The sequence below is a fragment of the Lepisma saccharinum genome, unplaced genomic scaffold (assembly GCF_977018435.1).
Source record: "Lepisma saccharinum unplaced genomic scaffold, izLepSacc3.1 HAP1_SCAFFOLD_463, whole genome shotgun sequence".
Taxonomy (NCBI): domain Eukaryota; kingdom Metazoa; phylum Arthropoda; class Insecta; order Zygentoma; family Lepismatidae; genus Lepisma; species Lepisma saccharinum.
Window position 1 is genome coordinate 1 of NW_028143157.1, and position 24,562 is coordinate 24,562.

Sequence of the window (24,562 nt, forward strand, 5' to 3'; positions counted from 1 at the left end):
ACGAAAAGGTACATTTATTGTTATCCATTTATTTTTCAGGGACGGCGCGAACGCAGTCCCTACTAACAAAAATTACGCGCCCGAGATATCCACGTTTGGGATATTCGCGGGGGTCAGCCCAACCGAAGTGCAATGGAAGAGCCTCACCCCGGGGAACCGCCTTGCTGATCACAGTAGCCCCTACGCCAAGTAAGTATGCCTCGACCAGAAACCTCTCACATCCTACTCTATCTTCAACAAACTCCCATCGAGTGTTTCCACATATCTCAAAGTCTTTCGCAACTTGTCAGTGATAACTTATAATTGCTATGCACACTTTACACAGACAATATATCTACAATTAAATATGTTTAACTTATCTTCACAAGTAAAATTTGAACGACCTTTTAAAGGGAGGAAAACAAGCTACTCCTTGTGCTGCCATCTATTGAGAAACGTTTACTTACTCCAACATTCTCCACACTACGTTCAACTTTCACATACGAATCTTGCTGCCTGGCTGGCTTTCTCGATTTCTGTCCCCTTCAGCGTCATGTCAATCATGTGACATACGTTTTGGTTCAGGGATCACGTACAGTTCGATTATTGCATGTCCGAAACCAGCCTTCTCCCATTCACGCTCGAAAATAGGATGGGTTCCACTCGTCTGGTCTTAAAGAATAGAAATTTCCTCGTCAAAAAAGGAAAGAAAGTAGACTGATGGCGACAGAAATGCTTTGGGTTTTCTTCACGCAATTTGTCGTTTATCAGGAACGTTAAGGGAGGAAATGCGAGAGGGATGTACCGTACCGAGAAGACCTGCCGCGTCTATATATATCTATAGACTTATATGTGTCTTCAGTTGCAATTACCTGTCATCTTATCAATCACATCTCAATTTGCACTTGTCGGTCTCTTTTCGGGTTGCTTGTCCTCCAAGACAAATCTCGGGTCTTCCCGATGGCCTACTGCTACCGCTGTATTGGATTCAGTCACTCCAAGTGGAGCCACATTTGACTGTCTTTCGGTTCCACTCCAAACTGTACAGTCATGGAAAAAAGTTCTTCCCCATAAGGCTTTAATAGGAGCAAGTAATGCAGGAGGGTAGGCAACACATATTGCACCCTTCGATGATCGGGTGATTTTGCCTGTCTTAACACCGAGAAATGTGTTCCACGCGAAGGTCAACATGACAGAAAAGCAAAGAGGGTCACGTGACTATTGGTTACGTGGAGTGTTGTGCTTCTCCACGTCCCCAGTTCTTGATCCACATTGCAGAAAAAGTAGAGCTGCATGCAATATATGAAAATAGGTTGTTTTCAACTACACGCTTAATTATGATTTTCCCAATTGTAAATCTATCAGACTTGTCTCCCGATTTAGTCGGGACAGTCTCTTACTTTGAATTCCTGTTTGGCATAGGCGTAACTTGACGGGAGCAGAAAGGCCATTTGTAACCCCCCCCCCCAAAAAAAAATCAGGTTTCTTAACGCTGCTAAAACAGGAATTAAATACTATGATTTGACGCGTCCAAAAAAAGTATTATATTGAAAGATTGTTCCCAAATACGTAGATAGCAATTTAATACTTTGAAAGTGTCTCAGATTTGTTTATTATGTCACATCTTAGTGTGGCACAGGTCTACTACAAAAGTGGAATTTCGTAACAGAAATATGAACCCACTCCTTTTATTTCGTAGCCGATTTCATCTTGAAACTGAAATTAAGAATATTAGTTAACAAGGTCATTGGTAATCAATAAAAAAATGTGTTAGACCCAATTCTTTAATACCTTATCATAATCTTTATCGCAATTTTAAATTTTGTTGTAAGTCCACTTTATGCAAAAAAAAAAAAGGTAAAGTTTTCACCTGTGCTTAGCGCTACGCCATGAAGGCGTATAGGAAGTGTGGGGGTAACGCCCCACACTTTCTTGATTCGTTCGTGAGTGGGGGTGATGTGATCAGCATCACGCCCCTGACCGCCTTTACCCCAAGGGTTTCCCCCAGGTATCCATGTCATTCGACGCTGGGTGGGCGCCGGGGCCGCTTCCAACGTTAGAAAAGTTCCCGGGCTTGAACCGGCCGGGGATCGAACCCGGGGCCTACAGCATGGTAGTCAGACGCGTTACCGACTGAGTCAACGGCACAGATAGACTAATCTGAACTGCATACAGTTTAAAGTGGGATCCGAACCACTATGTGCGATCACCTGGTATCGTACCCGAGACCCCTTGATTACAAGGCCTTACCACTACGCGATCAGTGAGGCGCACACAATCTTTGTATTTCGACCTTTTTAAATCTATATATATCATATAAGAGGTTGTTTAACGTTGCTATGCCTCTATGGATTATATATAGCCAGTATTCGAGCACATAGCGTCAGGTTTCATAGAATATAAGCTTCTCTTCCATGTTTATGGTTTCCTGTCTGCAGTAGAAAAACTGGCAGGTTCCCATAGCTTTTCTTTCAATAGTCTTCCAATGGTTGCATATCATATCACTCAAATTTGATTCATTCGTTTCGAACACAATCCCCGATGGCGCAGTGGGATCGTGGGCGCCTTGTAATTAAGGGATCCCGGGTTCGATACTCGGTGGAGGAACATAGTGGTTCGGATCCCCCTTTAAACTGTAGGTCCATTCACGATTAGCCTAACAGGACATTAGGTGGACTTAAGACACCAAATCAAGCAACCAACACAATCCCGTTATTGTCCAGATTATCGAATCCAGAGTCTTCGTCGCGAATAACATAAGCAGGAAGACAACGTGAAATAACCGAACAGAAACAGAACCTAAAACCTACATCGGATAGATTGGATTAAGTCGACGATACAGCACGGGTTCTGAAATGAAAAAGAATACGAAAGTTGAAGGACCTCTATACGCACCCACTTTTCCTCCACTCAATGGGGAAGATATCCTTCTAGCTGAGAAGCCTTTACGTAGGAGTGCCCTGAGGGAACTTCAAGGCCACGACGATAAAGTGCAATGACGGGACCAAAACATACGTCAGATAGCTGTGTTCCTCCTTATTTCGTACGCCATTGATAACTGGAACACGTGACCTCGTCTTTGGTAGAGCAGAAGCCTGCTTGCTTGCCACCACCCTTTAGTTCAGTGACCTTCGCCCGTAGTCAGCAAGAGTGAATGACTCACCAGATACTTGTTGTCTGTAAGGCTACACAAGAATATATATTTCGTTAGTGGCTGTAAGTATTGTTTCATCTGCAGTTATATCAGTTAACATTTCAATAGTTTTCTAATGGTTACGTTAGTGATAAACATGTAAATTAGTTCTCGAGAGTGAACGTTTTATCTATTTGAACGGGGGATTTTTATACAGCCTGCATGTATTATTTTTTCCTGAAACAAGAAGAAATTGGAAGACGCAAAAAGAGTTGTATAAGAGTAGTTAACAAAAGGAAAAAAGAAGAAGAAAACGAAAATGTAAATGCTGAAATAAATTATGGTAGAGATCGAGTGGATAACATTTTGTCATGGGGCCTCATCGATGGCGTAGTGATAACGTCGTCGCCTTGTAATCAGTGGATCCCGGGTTTGATACACGATAGATGCACATAGTGGTTAGTATACCACTTTAAACTGAAGGTCGAGTCCAGATTAGCATATCTGTGCACCAAACCAAAACTAAGAAAGAAATTGTCACAGTGTAAGAAAATTTCATGTTCAACCAGATACGAAACAAAAGGGAATAATATATTGCAGGTTGGAGTTCACATCTGTAGCATCTAACCAGCACAATTATGAATCGCAACATATCGTATGAGATCCATTTTTATTATACATGTATGATAATATAAGAGAAGTAGAGGAAAGAGAAAACCAAGCTAAACACGGACGCCTTCTCCAGAATTTCAAATCTCGTTACATAAGGTTCTGGGTTGGAGTCCCGAACAGGCATGACATTCTTGTTCTTGCCCTTTTATCTGCTTCATTTCATCATAATTCATCGTTATGGTTTACCTGCAGGGGAAGAATAATGACAATAATTGCCAATACAAAGCCAATGACAAACAGAACAACTCGATTACCGAGGTGCCAAGAAGAAACGAGACTTGACAGTTTCTCCGCCTCTCGGTTTGTCGAATTGAAAATTGCTCTCCCGTTCTCGGTCTCGACTAGTTAAATATAGAAATCGAAAATGTATGTGAATGAATATACATGTATTTTATATATTCCGGTTTTGTAGGAGATTTCGTGAGAGATGAAATAAGTACTCTTCCATCGTATTTATTTTTATAATTTTTATTCCCTGTTCGATGATCGCGACGATAAGGACGAGTGACCATTACATGAAATTGATGACGAAATAGTCAAACACCCCCGACAAGGACGGTACTCAAACCCGGGAACTTTGGCGACGATATCGAATGTCAATCACTTAATGAGCTTGACCACCGCGCCTGCTTAATGTTGTTTCTGTCAGGTAATTCGTAATAACTGTCAATATCCCACATTAACTATCATTTGCTTCATAATTTATCTTATTGTTGTGATTAACCTGAATTCAAAGAATTAGTTGAAAGGCAAAAATGCAAGATTGAATGTCTCTGATGTTACTTCGTGCCGAATAATATGACGTGGTATTATGATATGAATTTATTAATCATATAATATGCCTATTCATTCCATTGATTGATCCCAATTGAGCACACAAAATATGCTATAATGTCCACTCCATGGAGGAGTGGTTAGCACAGCGCCCTGCGATGCCATGGATCCCTGGTTGGAATCTCGACTTGGGCGTGGTGTCCTTGGTAAGTGTCCCTTCATCAATTTCATCATAGCATCACTCATCTTCATCGTCGCTATTTGCCAAAAGTGAAAGAATAGCAAATCTAAATAACAAACATCCAATCAAATCGAACATCTCTACCGATTTAATTCTATACGGTACCGAATTCCCACTTTATTACTGCATCTTAAGTCATTTTACAGCATCTCAATTGTTTTCCGATTCGAAAACATTTGGAATGTTGTTTTGTGCAGTTGATTGTGCATTGTTTCGTTGTTTGGATTGTTTAATTAACGTCGCATTAATTAGTTTTAGACCAATCGTGACGGGGGAAGCAGGAGCACAAAGAAAGCGAAAAAGACAAGGAAGAGACCACGGCTTTCTTTAAAGATAGCATCCCGTGAATACAACTCAAGTGACTGCAGAATATTATGAATAAAATTTATTTCGCTTTTTCCTTTTATTTCTGTTTCAGTTATTTTACTTCGCTTTTCTTCTACCACTCGCGTTACTCGTGTCGGTGAGGAAGAATTATAAACTCGTGAAATGGACGATGGTAGTACAAAAAAATATATGCCTCTCCCACGGTTCGAAACTGTCAGTACAAAATATTGTCTTATTTTTAAAATTTACGGGCAAATATGGTTTGTCACGTAGCAAATTTCGCTTATCTCTTTCTCAAGGGGTTCCATTGCCTCTCTGATGTCGTAGTGGTAACGTCTTCGCCATGTAATGAAAGGCTTCCGAATTCAATACCAAATAGAGAGGCATTTGGTTCGAATCCCATTTTAATCTGTAGGTCCAGTGCATGAACTGGACTTAAACAATTAACGTGTGGCATGTGGTCTGTGATGAGAACCATCATTTCAGCGAACCTTCTTGACAATGACTCTAATATCACTTGATAGAATAGTATTTCCTTATGAGTAGCTCTTGTCAAGAAACCAGTTCCTGAAATTTTCCTGGAGGCATCGTAGCACCCAGCTGTTTGTTGTGGCTGGGGCACGAGTCATGTGACTCATGCTATCAAAGCTCAATCCTTACCGAGAACTCAGAATCACCAGGCAAACTTAAGCGAATATTTTGTTATTTGGGTTGATAAACAACAGGCTTTAAGACGTTACGAAATTCTACGTCCCGTGGCCCAGGTATTTTTTTCTAAGACTGTACGTCCAGTCCCGATTAGCCTACCAGACAACAAATTCGACTTCAACTTTGAAAAACTTATGGACAACGAAAAAATCTCTCTTCTTGTGCCTACTACATGCAAAAATGTCAAATCAAGAACCTTCGCTACAAATAGTGCTCGGTGGGAGGGGGGACGCGAGGATGACAAAATTCTCCTATGCAATGTCTCATTTTCACCACGTCACATCTAAAAATGACACCTCCTCCACGGTTTCTTTAAACATTCTCCCAGACACAATTTTTCACTTCAAGCGCAGGTTAAAACAAAACAAAAACATAAGTTTCTATCTAAACAGCATATGTAACTCATGTATAAAGGTGCCGGAACACTGCCTGCTTGCTATGCTTCAAACAAGTCGCACTCTAAAGCTGTTATCGTCTATTAATCGAGGGGTCAGGGGAACGATACTCGGTCGAGACACATAATGGCTCAGATCCCACTCTAAACTGTAGGTCCGGTCCAAGTTAACCTATCTGTGCATAAAACTGGAATATTTACATCACAAACTCAAAAACACGGTTTAGCAGAAATTTCCACATAAATGTGCATCCGAATTTACTAAAAATTTTACCCATCATTTGAAGCTCCCTGTTACTAAAAATTTTACCCATCATTTGAAGCTCCCTGTGTTCGAGTCTTGAACTAGGCATGTTGTTGTGAGCCGTACGAGTGTCCTTTCATCACGTACTTATAATTCATTCATCCTTGTCGTCGCAATTAGTAAATATGAAAGGAAAGCGACGTAAATGCAAAATACAATATTTACGTAGCATTTAGAGGAATTGTCGTTAACCACTCATTCTTATCCTGTCACTTGCGATCATTTTTAGCATAAATAAGCTAGCGTATTTGTCAAATCTCTTCGAATGTAAGCACAACTTTTTAAAATGTTCACGCCTTCAACGGGCGGTGAAGGTGAAGCCAATATTAATACATAAAATGTCCAATTTGAATTTGGAAACATAAGTATTATGTATTCAAAGAGCAAGAAAAACTAGTTCATTTGATTGGTTTATTTTTCTACTAAAGGATGTATTGTTGCTAGCACCGAGGCTGGCAGTACTGGAACGACGTGGATGAGTTTCCATGACGGAATACTTTTCATTATAAATATGGTATCTCGTTAATATGTAATCTTACAAATTCTTAAAAATCAGACAACTGTTTATTCAGGGGAATTCGTGATTGGAATGGTAATTTCGAAGCAACGAAAACATCTTTGAGATCTCTGCTAATATGTAGGACGATTACCAACATCATGAAGTTTGGACGTTATGTTGGCACTTATAACATTCTACGCCATGTCCAGAACGAATGCAGTGCACGCGAAAAGCGAACGAGGCTCTGGAAGCAAAGGGAGTCAGTCCGATTTCCATATTTGAAACCGAGAGCGAGGTGCCGTTCCTTAGGTTCCAAATCAGGACGGTTGGCAACGTCAACTCTCTTGAAAGATTATTTATTGAATATTCCGAAACTTTCTTCTCTGATCTGATTGGGTCTTGTAGGCAGGCAGAAAGAAAACAGATCGTCCATCTGGTCTGTCCTTTCCGACTGGGTCAGCCAATTTCTTGGCGAACGAAACTCCTCACGGGATCGCAGCTCTCAAAAAGTTTATCACGAAACAATCCTCCCAAAAAACCGACCGAACTTAACATTACGAAATGGTACATTTATTGTTATCCATTTATTTTTCAGGGACGGCGCGAACGCAGTCCCTACTAACAAAAATTACGCGCCCGAGATATCCACGTTTGGGATATTCGCGGGGGTCAGCCCAACCGAAGTGCAATGGAAGAGCCTCACCCCGGGGGAACCGCCTTGCTGATCACAGTAGCCCCTACGCCAAGTAAGTATGCCTCGACCAGAAACCTCTCACATCCTACTCTATCTTCAACAAACTCCCTCGAGTGTTTCCACATATCTCAAAGTCTTTCGCAACTTGTCAGTGATAACTTATAATTGCTATGCACACTTTACACAGACAATATAATTACAAATAAATATGTTTAACTTATCTTCACAAGTAAAATTTGAACGACCTTTTAAAGGGAGGAAAACAAGCTACTCCTTGTGCTGCCATCTATTGAGAAACGTTTACTTACTCCAACATTCTCCACACTACGTTCAACTTTCACATACGAATGTTGCTGGCTGGCTTTCTCGATTTCTGTCCCCTTCAGCGTCATGTCAATCACGTGACATATGTTTTGGTTCAGGGATCACGTACAGTTCGATTATTGCATGTCCGAAACCAACCTTCTCCCAATCACGCTCGAAAATAGGATGGGTTCCACTCGTCTGGTCTTAAAGAATGGAAATTTCCTCGTCAAAAAAGGAAAGAAAGTAGACTGATGGCGACAGAAATGCTTTGGGTTTTCTTCACGCAATTTGTCGTTTATCAGGAACGTTAAGGGAGGAAATGCGAGAGGGATGTACCGTACCGAGAAGACCTGCCGCGTCTATATATATCTATAGACTTATATGTGTCTTCAGTTGCAATTACCTGTCATCTTATCAATCACATCTCAATTTGCACTTGTCGGTCTCTTTTCGGGTTGCTTGTCCTCCAAGACAAATCTCGGGTCTTCCCGATGGCCTACTGCTACCGCTGTATTGGATTTACTCACTCGAAGTGGAGCCAGATTTGACCGTCTTTCGGTTCCACTCCAAACTGTACGTCCAGTCCCAATTAGCCTACCAGACAACAAATTCGACTTCAACTTTGAAAAACTTATGGACAACGAAAAAATCTCTCTTCTTGTGCCTATTACATGCAAAAATGTCAAATCAAGAACCTTCGCTACAAATAGTGCTCGGTGGGAGGGGGGACGCGAGGATGACAAAATTCTCCTATGCAATGTCTCATTTTCACCACGTCACATCTAAAAATGACACCTCCTCCACGGTTTCTTTAAACATTCTCCCAGACACAATTTTTCACTTCAAGCGCAGGTTAAAACAAAACAAAAACATAAGTTTCTATCTAAACAGCATATGTAACTCATGTATAAAGGTGCCGGAACACTGCCTGCTTGCTATGCTTCAAACAAGTCGCACTCTAAAGCTGTTATCGTCTATTAATCCAGGGGTCAGGGGAACGATACTCGGTCGAGACACACAATGGCTCGGATCCCACTCTAAACTGTAGGTCCGGTCCAAGTTAACCTATCTGTGCATAAAACTGGAATATTTAAGTAGTATAATTGATGATACTACTGGGTCGATAAAGTATGAGCCCCCCTCAGGCAGATTTGGCTACACTTAAAACTAGCTCAACATTCCCATATGAGTTTTTTGCTCAAGTGTGGCACCCTGTCTAATCCAAGATTTTTGTAAAAATGCCCTCGGGAATTTCCCTCAGATTGATTTGCCTACACTTATAAAAGGCACTTCTCTGAGATTGTTGTCCATAAGCTTGTTAAAAATAAGCCCCTCTTGATATTGTTTTTGGCTACACTTAAAACTAGACCAAACGTATTAACACACACACACACACACACACACACACACACACACACACACACACACACACACACACACACACACACACACACACACACACACACACACACCAACCCCCCCCACACACACCCACCCCCCCCACACACACACACATACATACATACATACATACATACATATACATATTTATTTCCGGTTTAATTTTAATTGGACACCAGGCCCAACTTGTGCAATATGCAGAGGCCTTCTAGAATTGCTCTGTGACTCTCTCATTTCTTACATCATAAACATATGATTTTTCACCTATGAGAATAATACTACATATGGTGTCATCAGGGAGTGTATCGTGGAATTGACAGATAATTTTAATGTTTGTTTGTCTGTCATTAACCACAACTTGTTTTCTTTTTGAAGTGTTGATGACAAACATGGGTCTCTGTGCTTTGAATTCATCTGGTGTGTAATACATGTCAGTATTGCCAGAGCCTGGCTGATATTTCTACAGCACTGATGAGCAGGGATTTGGAACTGCATGTAAAACAAGACAGGAAATTTGTTACACTGATGAGAAGATCCTATTAAAAATTAAACTTGTTAGAATTGATTACTGACAAGAATAATACTTATGAAGAAACGCAGTCCCTATCTCTGACAGAGCAATGCTGTGATGAGGTACAGGATTCAGAAAATTATACCCAAGCAGATTTCAACTACAAATATCTTGCTTCTTCCTGCATACAGACCCGAGCCTGGCTGATATTTCTACAGCACCGATGAGCAGGGATTTGGAACTGCATGCAAAACAAGACAGGAAATTTGTTACACTGATGAGAAGATCCTATTAAAAATTAAACTTGTTAGAATTATTTTCTTGCATCGATTATACAATTGTTAGAGCATATAATCATAGAACATGTGGCAGAGTGATGGCAATGTTGCAGAGAGAAACAAGATTGTAACAAGAGAGCCTGAAAAATACAGAAACATAAAATCAATAAAACATCTCATACATCCAGATTGTTGCATGTTGTCATATCTTATAGAGGTTTGTTCAGAAAATTATACCCAAGCAGATTTCAAACAAATATCTTGCCTCTTCCTGCATACAGACCCGAGCCTAGCTGATATTTCTACAGCACTGATGAGCAGGGATTTGGAACTGCATGTAAAACAAGACAGGAAATTTGTTACACTGATGAGAAGAGCCTATTATTGTAGAATTGATTACTGACAAGAATAATAATTATGAAGAAACACAGTCCCTATCTCTGACAGAGTTATGCTGTGATGCTATTATTAGGTACAGGCTTCAAAAAATTATACCCAAGCAGATTTCAACTACAAATATCTTGCCTGTTCCTGCATAGAGACCCGAGCCTGGCTGATATTTCTACAGCACTGATGAGCAGGGATTTGGAACTGCATGTAAAACAAGACAGGAAATTTGGCAGATATTGTTATAGTGATGGCTGCACAGAGAAACAAGATTGTAACAAGAGAACCTGACATCCAGATTGTTGCAGGTTGTCATATCTTATAGAGGTTTGTTCTGAATATAATTATATTTTATTGATTATGACTAATGTAATAATTATGAAGAAACACAGTCCCTATCTCTGACAGAGCTATGCTGTGATGAGGTACAGGCTTCAGAAAATTATACCCAAGCAGATTTCAACCTTGCCTCTTCCTGCATACACACCAGAGCCTGGCTGATATTTCTACAGCACTGATGAGCAGGGATGGAACTGCATGTAAAACAAGACAGGAAATTTGTTACATTGATGAGAAGAGCCTATTAAAAATTAAACTTGTTAGAATTGATTATTGACAAGAATAATAATTATGAAGAAACACAGTCCCTATCTCTGACAGAGCTATGCTGTGATGAGGTACAGGCTTCAGAAAATTATACCCAAGCAGATTTCAAACAAATATCTTGCCTCTTCCTGCACACAGACCCGAGCCATTTCTACAGCACTGATGAGCAGGGATTTGGAACTGCATGTAAAACAAGACAGGAAATTTGTTACACTGATGAGAAGATCCTATTAAAAATTAAACTTGTTAGAATTGATTACTGACAAGAATAATAATTATGAAGAAACACAGTCCATATCTCTGACAGAGCTATGCTGTTAGGTACAAGCTTCAGAAAATTATACCCAAGCAGATTTCAACTACAAATATCTTGCCTGTTCCTACACACAGACCCGAGCCTGGCTGATATTTCTACAGCACTGATGGACAGGGATTTGGAACTGCATGCAAAACAAGACAGGAAATTTGTTACACTGATGTGAAGAGCCTATTAAAAATTAAACTTGTTAGAATTGATTACTGACAAGAATAATAATTATGAAGAAACACAGACCCTATCTCTGACAGAGCTATGCTGTGATGAGGTACAGGCTTCAGAAAATTATACCCAAGCAGATTTCAACCTTGCCTCTTCCTGCATACACACAGACCCGAGCCATTTCTACAGCACTGATGAGCAGGGATTTGGAATTGCATGCAAAACAAGACAGGAAATTTGGCAGATATTGTTATAGTGATGGCAATGTTGCAGAGAGAAACAAGATTGTAACAAGAGAGACTGAAAAATACAGAAACATAACATCTCATACATCCAGATTGTTGCAGGTTGTCATATCTTATAGAGGTTTGTTCTGAATATAATTATATTTTATTGATTATGACTAATGTAATAATTATGAAGAAACACAGTCCCTATCTCTGACAGAGCTGCACTGATGAGCAGGGATGGAACTGCATGTAAAACAAGACAGGAAATTTGGCAGATATTGTTATAGTGATGGCTGCAGAGAGAAACAAGATTTTAACAAGAGAGCCTGAAAAATACAGAAACAATAAAACATCTCATACATCCAGATTGTTGCAGGTTGTCATATCTTATAGAGCTTTGTTCTGAATATAATTATATTTTATTGATTATGACTAATGTAATAATTATGAAGAAACACAGTCCCTATCTCTGACAGAGCTATGCTGTGATGAGGTACAGGCTTCAGAAAATTATACCCAAGCAATTTCAACCTTGCCTCTTCCTGCATACACACAGACCCGAGCCATTTCTACAGCACTGATGAGCAGGGATTTGGAACTGCATGCAAAACAAGACAGGAAATTTGTTACACTGATGAGAAGAGCCTATTAAAAATTAAACTTGTTAGAACTGATTACTGACAAGAATAATAATTATGAAGAAACACAGTACCTATCTCTGACAGAGCTATGCTGTGATGAGGTACAGGCTTCAAAAAATTATACCCAAGCAGATTTCAACCTTGCCTCTTCCTACATACAGACCAGAGCCTGGCTGATATTTCTACAAGGCAGGGATTTGGAACTGCATGCAAAACAAGACAGGAAATTTTTTACACTGATAAGAAGATCCTATTAAAAATTAAACATGTTAGAATTGATTACTAACAAGAATAATAATTATGAAGAAACACAGTCCCTATCTCTGACAGAGCTATGCTGTGATGCTATTATTAGGTACAGGCTTCAGAAAATTATACCTAAGCAGATTTCAAACAAATATCTTGCCTCTTCCTACATACAGACCCGAGCCTGGCTGATATTTCTACAAGGCAGGGATTTGGAACTGCATGCAAAACAAGACAGGAAATTTGTAACACTGATGAGAAGATCCTATTAAAAATTAAACTTGTTAGAATTGATTACTAACAAGAATAATAATTATGAAGAAACACAGTCCCTATCTCTGACAGAGCTATGCTGTGATGCTATTATTAGGTACAGGCACCCAAGCAGATTTCAAACAAATATTTTGCCTCTTCCTGCATACAGACCCGAGCCTGGCTGATATTTCTACAGCACTGATGAGCAGGGATTTGGAACTGCATGTAAAACAAGACAGGAAATTTGTTACACTGATGAGAAGAGCCTATTAATAATTAAACTTGTTAGAATTGATTACTGACAATTATTGAATACAGATATGTTTGGATCGATTATACAATTGTTAGAGCATATAATCATAGAACATGTGGCAGAGTGATGGCAATGTTGTAGAGAGAAACAAGATTGTAACAAGAGAGACTGAAAAATACAGAAACATAACATCTCATACATCCAGATTGTTGCAGGTTGTCATATCTTATAGAGGTTTGTTCAAAAAATTATACCCAAGCAGATTTCAACGACAAATATCTTGCCTTTTCCTACATACAGACCCAAGCCTGGCTGATTAAAATTAAACATATTTTTAACAAATTTATGGACAACAATCTCACAGAAGTGCCTTTTATAAGTGTAGGCAAATCAATCTGAGGGGGGTCATACTTTCACGGGAAATTCCCGAGGGCATTTTTACAAAAATCTTGGATTAGACAGGGTGCCACACTTGAGCAAAAAGCTCATATGGGCATGTTGAGCTAGTTTTAAGTGTAGGCAAATCTGCGTGAGGGGGGGCTCATACTTTCTCGTCCTGGTTGTAGCACAAAACACACTACTTATTTACATCACAAACTCAAAAACACTGTTTAGCAGAAATTTTCACATAAATGTGCATCCGAATTTACTAAAAATTTTACCCATCATTTGAAGCTCCCTGTGTTCGAGTCTTGACCTAGGCATGTTGTTGTGAGCCGTACGAGTGTCCTTTCATCACGTACTTATAAGTCATTCATCCTTGTCGTCGCAATTAGTAAATATGAAAGGAAAGCGACGTAAATGCAAAATACAATATTTACGTAGCATTTAGAGGAATTGTCGTTAACCACTCATTCTTATCCTGTCACTTGCGATCATTTTTAGCATAAATAAGCTAGCGTATTTGTCAAATCTCTTCGAATGTAAGGTATACATTCCTAAGTATTGCAGCACAACTTTTTAAAATGTTCACGCCTTCAACGGGCGTTGAAGGTGAAGCCAATATTAATACATAAAATGTCCAATTTGAATTTGGAAACATAAGTATTATGTATTCAACAAGCAAGAAAAACTAGTTCATTTCATTGGTTTATTTTTCTACTAAAGGATGTATTGTTGCTAGCACCGAGGCTGGCAGTACTGGAACGACGTGGTTCAATTTCCATGACGGAATACTTTTCATTATAAATATGGTATCTCGTTAATATGTAATCTTACAAATTCTTAAAAATCAGACAACTGTTTATTCAGGGGAATTCGTGATTGGAATGGTAATTTCGAAGCAACGAAAACATCTTTGAGATCTCTGCTAATATGTAGGACGACTACCAACATCATGAAGTTTGGACGTTATGTTGGCGCTTATAACATTCTACGCCATGTCCAGAACGAATGCAGTGCACGCGAAAAGGGAACGAGGCTCTGGAAGCAAAGGGAGTCAGTCCGATTTCCATATTTGAAACCGAGAGCGAGGTGCCGTTCCTTAGGTTCCAAATCAGGACGGTTGGCAACGTCAACTCTCTTGAAAGATTATTTATTGAATATTCCGAAACTTTCTTCTCTGATCTGATTGGGTCTTGTAGGCAGGCAGAAAGAAAACAGATCGTCCATCTGGTCTGTCCTTTCCGACTGGGTCAGCCAATTTCTTGGCGAACGAAACTCCTCACGGGATCGCAGCTCTCAACAAGTTTATCACGAAACAATCCTCCCAAAAAACCGACCGAACTTAACATTACGAAAAGGTACATTTATTGTTATCCATTTATTTTTCAGGGACGGCGCGAACGCAGTCCCTACTAACAAAAATTACGCGCCCGAGATATCCACGTTTGGGATATTCGCGGGGGTCAGCCCAACCGAAGTGCAATGGAAGAGCCTCACCCCGGGGGAACCGCCTTGCTGATCACGGTAGCCCCTACGCCAGGTAAGTATGCCTCGACCAGAAACCTCTCACATCCTACTCTATCTTCTCAACAAACTCCCATCGAGTGTTTCCACATATCTCAAAGTCTTTCGCAACTTGTCAGTGATAACTTATAATTGCTATGCACACTTTACACAGACAATATATCTACAAATAAATATGTTTAACTTATCTTCACAAGTAAAATTTGAACGACCTTTTTAAGGGAGGAAAACAAGCTACTCCTTGTGCTGCCATCTATTGAGAAACGTTTACTTACTCCAACATTCTCCACACTACGTTCAACTTTCACATACGAATCTTCCTGGCTGGCAGGCTTTCTCGATTTCTGTCCCCTTCAGCGTCATGTCAATCACGTGACATACGTTTTGGTTCAGGGATCACGTACAGTTCGATTATTGCATGTCCGAAACCAACCTTCTCCCATTCACGCTCGAAAATAGGATGGGTTCCACTCGTCTGGTCTTAAAGAATGGAAATTTCCTCGTCAAAAAAGGAAAGAAAGTAGACTGATGGCGACAGAAATGCTTTGGGTTTTCTTCACGCAATTTGTTGTTTATCAGGAACGTTAAGGGAGGAAATGCGAGAGGGGTGTACCGTACCGAGAAGACCTGCCGCGTCTATAAATATATCTATAGACTTATATGTGACTTCAGTTGCAATTACCTGTCATCTTATCAATCACATCTCAATTTGCACTTGTCGGTCTCTTTTCGGGTTGCTTGTCCTCCAAGACAAATCTCGGGTCTTCCCGATGGCCTACTGCTACCGCTGTATTGGATTCACTCACTCCAAGTGGAGCCACATTTGACTGTCTTTCGGTTCCACTCCAAACTGTACGTCCAGTCCCGATTAGCCTACCAGACAACAAATTCGACTTCAACTTTGAAAAACTTATGGACAACGAAAAAATCTCTCTTCTTGTGCCTATTACATGCAAAAATTTCAAATCAAGAACCTGCGCTACAAATAGTGCTCGGTGGGAGGGGGACGCGAGGATGACAAAATTCTCCTATGCAATGTCTCATTTTCACCACGTCACATCTAAAAATGACACCTCCTCCACGGTTTCTTTAAACATTCTCCCAGACACAATTTTTCACTTCAAGCGCAGGTTAAAACAAAACAAAAACATAAGTTTCTATCTAAACAGCATATGTAACTCATGTATAAAGGTGCCGGAACACTGCCTGCTTGCTATGCTTCAAACAAGTCGCACTCTAAAGCTGTTATCGTCTATTAATCGAGGGGTCAGGGGAACGATACTCGGTCGAGACACATAATGGCTCGGATCCCTCTCTAAACTGTAGGTCCGGTCCAAGTTAACCTATCTGTGCATAAAACTGGAATATTTACATCACAAACTCAAAAACACGGTTTAGCAGAAATTTCCACATAAATGTGCATCCGAATTTACTAAAAATTTTACCCATCATTTGAAGCTCCCTGTGTTCGAGTCTTGACCTAGGCATGTTGTTGTGAGCCGTACGAGTGTCCTTTCATCACGTACTTATAATTCATTCATCCTTGTCGTCGCAATTAGTAAATATGAAAGGAAAGCGACGTAAATGCAAAATACAATATTTACGTAGCATTTAGAGGAATTGTCGTTAACCACTCATTCTTATCCTGTCACTTGCGATCATTTTTAGCATAAATAAGCTAGCGTATTTGTCAAATCTCTTCGAATGTAAGGTATACATTCCTAAGTATTGCAGCACAACTTTTTAAAATGTTCACGCCTTCAACGGGCGGTGAAGGTGAAGCCAATATTAATACATAAAATGTCCAATTTGAATTTGGAAACATAAGTATTATGTATTCAACAAGCAAGAAAAACTAGTTCATTTGATTGGTTTCTTTTTCTACTAAAGGATGTATTGTTGCTAGCACCGAGGCTGGCAGTACTGGAACGACGTGGTTCAGTTTCCATGACGGAATACTTTTCATTATAAATATGGTATCTCGTTAATATGTAATCTTACAAATTCTTAAAAATCAGACAACTGTTTATTCAGGGGAATTCGTGATTGGAATGGTAATTTCGAAGCAACGAAAACATCTTTGAGATATCTGCTAATATGTAGGACGACTACCAACATCATGAAGTTTGGACGTTATGTTGGCGCTTATAACATTCTACGCCATGTCCAGAACGAATGCAGTGCACGCGAAAAGGGAACGAGGCTCTGGAAGCAAAGGGAGTCAGTCCGATTTCCATATTTGAAACCGAGAGCGAGGTGCCGTTCCTTAGGTTCCAAATCAGGACGGTTGGCAACGTCAACTCTCTTGAAAGATTATTTTATTGAATATTCCGAAACTTTCTTCTCTGATCTGATTGGGTCTTGTAGGCAGGCAGAAAGAAAACAGATCGTCCATCTGGTCTGTCCTTTCCGACTGGGTCAGCCAATTTCTTGGCGAACGAAACTCTTCAAGGGATCGCAGCTCTCAACAAGTTTATCACGAAACAATCCTCCCAAAAAACCGACCGAACTTAACATTACGAAAAGGTACATTTATTGTTATCCATTTATTTTTCAGGGACGGCGCGAACGCAGTCCCTACTAACAAAAATTACGCGCCCGAGATATCCACGTTTGGGATATTCGCGGGGGTCAGCCCAACCGAAGTGCAATGGAAGAGCCTCACCCCGGGGGAACCGCCTTGCTGATCACGGTAGCCCCTACGCCAGGTAAGTATGCCTCGACCAGAAACCTCTCACATCCTACTCTATCTTCTCAACAAACTCCCATCGAGTGTTTCCACATATCTCAAAGTCTTTCGCAACTTGTCAGTGATAACTTATAATTGCTATGCACACTTTACACAGACAATATATCTACAAATAAATATGTTTAACTTATCTTCACAAGTAAAATTTGAACGACCTTTTTAAGGGAGGAAAACAAGATACACCTTGTGCTGCCATCTATTGAGAAACGTTTACTTACTCCAACATTCTCCACACTACGTTCAACTTTCACATACGAATCTTGCTGGCTGGCTGGCTTTCTCGATTTCTGTCCCCTTCAGCGTCATGTCAATCACGTGACATACGTTTTGGTTCAGGGATCACGTACAGTTCGATTATTGCATGTCCGAAACCAACCTTCTCCCATTCACGCTCGAAAATAGGATGGGTTCCACTCGTCTGGTCTTAAAGAATGGAAATTTCCTCGTCAAAAAAGGAAAGAAAGTAGACTGATGGCGACAGAAATGCTTTGGGTTTTCTTCACGCAATTTGTCGTTTATCAGGAACGTTAAGGGAGGAAATGCGAGAGGGATGTACCGTACCGAGAATACCTGCCGCGTCTATATATATATCTATAGACTTATATGTGTCTTCAGTTGCAATTACCTGTCATCTTATTGATTATGACTAATGTAATAATTATGAAGAAACACAGTCCCTATCTCTGACAGAGCTATGCTGTGATGAGGTACAGGCTTCAGAAAATTATACCCAAGCAATTTCAACCTTGCCTCTTCCTGCATACACACAGACCCGAGCCATTTCTACAGCACTGATGAGCAGGGATTTGGAACTGCATGCAAAACAAGACAGGAAATTTGTTACACTGATGAGAAGAGCCTATTAAAAATTAAACTTGTTAGAATTGATTACTGACAAGAATAATAATTATGAAGAAACACAGTACCTATCTCTGACAGAGCTATGCTGTGATGAGGTACAGGCTTCAAAAAATTATACCCAAGCAGATTTCAACCTTGCCTCTTCCTACATACAGACCAGAGCCTGGCTGATATTTCTACAAGGCAGGGATTTGGAACTGCATGCAAAACAAGACAGGAAATTTTTTACACTGATAAGAAGATCCTATTAAAAATTAAACATGTTAGAATTGATTACTAACAAGAATAATAATTATGAAGAAACACAGTCCCTATCTCTGACAGAGCTATGCTGTGATGCTATTATTAGGTACAGGCTTCAGAAAATTATACCTAAGCAGATTTCAAACAAATATCTTGCCTCTTCCTACATACAGACCCGAGCCTGGCTGATATTTCTACAAGGCAGGGATTTGGAACTGCATGCAAAACAAGACAGGAAATTTGTAACACTGATGAGAAGATCCTATTAAAAATTAAACTTGTTAGAATTGATTACTAACAAGAATAATAATTATGAAGAAACACAGTCCCTATCTCTGACAGAGCTATGCTGTGATGCTATTATTAGGTACAGGCACCCAAGCAGATTTCAAACAAATATATTTTTAACAAATTTATGGACAACAATCTCACAGAAGTGCCTTTTATAAGTGTAGGCAAATCAATCTGAGGGGGGTCATACTTTCACGGGAAATTCCCGAGGGCATTTTTACAAAAATCTTGGATTAGACAGGGTGCCACACTTGAGCAAAAAGCTCATATGGGCATGTTGAGCTAGTTTTAAGTGTAGGCAAATCTGCCTGAGGGGGGGCTCATACTTTCTCGTCCTGGTTGTAGCACAAAACACACTACTTATTTACATCACAAACTCAAAAACACGGTTTAGCAGAAATTTTCACATAAATGTGCATCCGAATTTACTAAAAATTTTACCCATCATTTGAAGCTCCCTGTGTTCGAGTCTTGACCTAGGCATGTTGTTGTGAGCCGTACGAGTGTCCTTTCATCACGTACTTATAAGTCATTCATCCTTGTCGTCGCAATTAGTAAATATGAAAGGAAAGCTACGTAAATGCAAAATACAATATTTACGTAGCATTTAGAGGAATTGTCGTTAACCACTCATTCTTATCCTGTCACTTGCGATCATTTTTAGCATAAATAAGCTAGCGTATTTGTCAAATCTCTTCGAATGTAAGGTATACATTCCTAAGTATTGCAGCACAACTTTTTAAAATGTTCACGCCTTCAACGGGCGTTGAAGGTGAAGCCAATATTAATACATAAAATGTCCAATTTGAATTTGGAAACATAAGTATTATGTATTCAACAAGCAAGAAAAACTAGTTCATTTGATTGGTTTATTTTTCTACTAAAGGATGTATTGTTGCTAGCACCGAGGCTGGCAGTACTGGAACGACGTGGTTCAATTTCCATGACGGAATACTTTTCATTATAAATATGGTATCTCGTTAATATGTAATCTTACAAATTCTTAAAAATCAGACAACTGTTTATTCAGGGGAATTCGTGATTGGAATGGTAATTTCGAAGCAACGAAAACATCTTTGAGATCTCTGCTAATATGTAGGACGACTACCAACATCATGAAGATTGGACGTTATGTTGGCGCTTATAACATTCTACGCCATGTCCAGAACGAATGCAGTGCACGCGAAAAGGGAACGAGGCTCTGGAAGCAAAGGGAGTCAGTCCGATTTCCATATTTGAAACCGAGAGCGAGGTGCCGTTCCTTAGGTTCCAAATCAGGACGGTTGGCAACGTCAACTCTCTTGAAAAATTATTTATTGAATATTCCGAAACTTTCTTCTCTGATCTGATTGGGTCTTGTAGGCAGGCAGAAAGAAAACAGATCGTCCATCTGGTCTGTCCTTTCCGACTGGGTCAGCCAATTTCTTGGCGAACGAAACTCCTCACGGGATCGCAGCTCTCAACAAGTTTATCACGAAACAATCCTCCCAAAAAACCGACCGAACTTAACATTATGAAAAGGTACATTTATTGTTATCCATTTATTTTTCAGGGACGGCGCGAACGCAGTCCCTACTAACAAAAATTACGCGCCCGAGATATCCACGTTTGGGATATTCGCGGGGGTCAGCCCAACCGAAGTGCAATGGAAGAGCCTCACCCCGGGGGAACCGCCTTGCTGATCACGGTAGCCCCTACGCCAGGTAAGTATGCCTCGACCAGAAACCTCTCACATCCTACTCTATCTTCTCAACAAACTCCCATCGAGTGTTTCCACATATCTCAAAGTCTTTCGCAACTTGTCAGTGATAACGTATAATTGCTATGCACACTTTACACAGACAATATATCTACAAATAAATATGTTTAACTTATCTTCACAAGTAAAATTTGAACGACCTTTTTAAGGGAGGAAAACAAGCTACTCCTTGTGCTGCCATCTATTGCGAAACGTTTACTTACTCCAACATTCTCCACACTACGTTCAACTTTCACATACGAATCTTCCTGGCTGGCAGGCTTTCTCGATTTCTGTCCCCTTCAGCGTCATGTCAATCACGTGACATACGTTTTGGTTCAGGGATCACGTACAGTTCGATTATTGCATGTCCGAAACCAACCTTCTCCCATTCACGCTCGAAAATAGGATGGGTTCCACTCGTCTGGTCTTAAAGAATGGAAATTTCCTCGTCAAAAAAGGAAAGAAAGTAGACTGATGGCGACAGAAATGCTTTGGGTTTTCTTCACGCAATTTGTCGTTTATCAGGAACGTTAAGGGAGGAAATGCGAGAGGGATGTACCGTACCGAGAAGACCTGCCGCGTCTATATATATATATCTATAGACTTATATGTGTCTTCAGTTGCAATTACCTGTCATCTTATTGATTATGACTAATGTAATAATTATGAAGAAACACAGTCCCTATCTCTGACAGAGCTATGCTGTGATGAGGTACAGGCTTCAGAAAATTATACCCAAGCAATTTCAACCTTGCCTCTTCCTGCATACACACAGACCCGAGCCATTTCTACAGCACTGATGAGCAGGGATTTGGAACTGCATGCAAAACAAGACAGGAAATTTGTTACACTGATGAGAAGAGCCTATTAAAAATTAAACTTGTTAGAATTGATTACTGACAAGAATAATAATTATGAAGAAACACAGTACCTATCTCTGACAGAGCTATGCTGTGATGAGGTACAGGCTTCAAAAAATTATACCCAAGCAGATTTCAACCTTGCCTCTTCCTACATACAGACCAGAGCCTGGCTGATATTTCTACAAGGCAGGGATTTGGAACTGCATGCAAAACAAGACAGGAAATTTTTTACACTGATAAGAAGATCCTATTAAAAATTAAACATGTTAGAATTGATTACTAACAAGAATAATAATTATGAAGAAACACAGTCCCTATCTCTGACAGAGCTATGCTGTGATGCTATTATTAGGTACAGGTTTCAGAAAATTATACCTAAGCAGATTTCAAACAAATATCTTGCCTCTTCCTACATACAGACCCGAGCCTGGCTGATATTTCTACAAGGCAGGGATTTGGAACTGCATGCAAAACAAGACAGGAAATTTGTAACACTGATGAGAAGATCCTATTAAAAATTAAACTTGTTAAAATTGATTACTAACAAGAATAATAATTATGAAGAAACACAGTCCCTATCTCTGACAGAGCTATGCTGTGATGCTATTATTAGGTACAGGCACCCAAGCAGATTTCAAACAAATATATTTTTAACAAATTTATGGACAACAATCTCACAGAAGTGCCTTTTATAAGTGTAGGCAAATCAATCTGAGGGGGGTCATACTTTCACGGGAAATTCCCGAGGGCATTTTTACAAAAATCTTGGATTAGACAGGGTGCCACACTTGAGCAAAAAGCTCATATGGGCATGTTGAGCTAGTTTTAAGTGTAGGCAAATCTGCCTGAGGGGGGGCTCATACTTTCTCGTCCTGGTTGTAGCACAAAACACACTACTTATTTACATCACAAACTCAAAAACACGGTTTAGCAGAAATTTTCACATAAATGTGCATCCGAATTTACTAAAAATTTTACCCATCATTTGAAGCTCCCTGTGTTCGAGTCTTGACCTAGGCATGTTGTTGTGAGCCGTACGAGTGTCCTTTCATCACGTACTTATAAGTCATTCATCCTTGTCGTCGCAATTAGTAAATATGAAAGGAAAGCTACGTAAATGCAAAATACAATATTTACGTAGCATTTAGAGGAATTGTCGTTAACCACTCATTCTTATCCTGTCACTTGCGATCATTTTTAGCATAAATAAGCTAGCGTATTTGTCAAATCTCTTCGAATGTAAGGTATACATTCCTAAGTATTGCAGCACAACTTTTTAAAATGTTCACGCCTTCAACGGGCGTTGAAGGTGAAGCCAATATTAATACATAAAATGTCCAATTTGAATTTGGAAACATAAGTATTATGTATTCAACAAGCAAGAAAAACTAGTTCATTTGATTGGTTTATTTTTCTACTAAAGGATGTATTGTTGCTAGCACCGAGGCTGGCAGTACTGGAACGACGTGGTTCAATTTCCATGACGGAATACTTTTCATTATAAATATGGTATCTCGTTAATATGTAATCTTACAAATTCTTAAAAATCAGACAACTGTTTTTCAGGGGAATTCGTGATTGGAATGGTAATTTCGAAGCAACGAAAACATCTTTGAGATCTCTGCTAATATGTAGGACGACTACCAACATCATGAAGTTTGGACGTTATGTTGGCGCTTATAACATTCTACGCCATGTCCAGAACGAATGCAGTGCACGCGAAAAGGGAACGAGGCTCTGGAAGCAAAGGGAGTCAGTCCGATTTCCATATTTGAAACCGAGAGCGAGGTGCCGTTCCTTAGGTTCCAAATCAGGACGGTTGGCAACGTCAACTCTCTTGAAAGATTATTTATTGAATATTCCGAAACTTTCTTCTCTGATCTGATTGGGTCTTGTAGGCAGGCAGAAAGAAAACAGATCGTCCATCTGGTCTGTCCTTTCCGACTGGGTCAGCCAATTTCTTGGCGAACGAAACTCCTCACGGGATCGCAGCTCTCAACAAGTTTATCACGAAACAATCCTCCCAAAAAACCGACCGAACTTAACATTATGAAAAGGTACATTTATTGTTATCCATTTATTTTTCAGGGACGGCGCGAACGCAGTCCCTACTAACAAAAATTACGCGCCCGAGATATCCACGTTTGGGATATTCGCGGGGGTCAGCCCAACCGAAGTGCAATGGAAGAGCCTCACCCCGGGGGAACCGCCTTGCTGATCACGGTAGCCCCTACGCCAGGTAAGTATGCCTCGACCAGAAACCTCTCACATCCTACTCTATCTTCTCAACAAACTCCCATCGAGTGTTTCCACATATCTCAAAGTCTTTCGCAACTTGTCAGTGATAACTTATAATTGCTATGCACACTTTACACAGACAATATATCTACAAATAAATATGTTTAACTTATCTTCACAAGTAAAATATGAACGACCTTTTTAAGGGAGGAAAACAAGCTACTCCTTGTGCTGCCATCTATTGCGAAACGTTTACTTACTCCAACATTCTCCACACTACGTTCAACTTTCACATACGAATCTTCCTGGCTGGCAGGCTTTCTCGATTTCTGTCCCCTTCAGCGTCATGTC

General features: G+C 40.0%; 6 non-coding genes across 6 annotated transcripts; all 6 read right to left on the reverse strand.

Annotated features, from left to right (window-relative positions):
* Positions 1-35: 35 nt before the first annotated feature.
* On the reverse strand, positions 36-197 carry LOC145982927 (U1 spliceosomal RNA). The gene has a single exon (XR_014441206.1). It is a non-coding gene; the product is annotated as a U1 spliceosomal RNA (small nuclear RNA).
* Positions 198-7,622: 7,425 nt separating this feature from the next.
* LOC145982921 (U1 spliceosomal RNA) lies at positions 7,623-7,785 on the reverse strand. The gene has a single exon (XR_014441200.1). It is a non-coding gene; the product is annotated as a U1 spliceosomal RNA (small nuclear RNA).
* Positions 7,786-15,086: 7,301 nt separating this feature from the next.
* Positions 15,087-15,249, reverse strand: LOC145982889 (U1 spliceosomal RNA). The gene has a single exon (XR_014441169.1). It is a non-coding gene; the product is annotated as a U1 spliceosomal RNA (small nuclear RNA).
* A 2,529-nt stretch (positions 15,250-17,778) lies between these two features.
* On the reverse strand, positions 17,779-17,941 carry LOC145982901 (U1 spliceosomal RNA). Its single transcript, XR_014441180.1, has one exon. It is a non-coding gene; the product is annotated as a U1 spliceosomal RNA (small nuclear RNA).
* A 2,976-nt stretch (positions 17,942-20,917) lies between these two features.
* On the reverse strand, positions 20,918-21,080 carry LOC145982912 (U1 spliceosomal RNA). The gene has a single exon (XR_014441191.1). It is a non-coding gene; the product is annotated as a U1 spliceosomal RNA (small nuclear RNA).
* A 2,977-nt stretch (positions 21,081-24,057) lies between these two features.
* LOC145982923 (U1 spliceosomal RNA) lies at positions 24,058-24,220 on the reverse strand. Its single transcript, XR_014441202.1, has one exon. It is a non-coding gene; the product is annotated as a U1 spliceosomal RNA (small nuclear RNA).
* Positions 24,221-24,562: the final 342 nt, after the last annotated feature.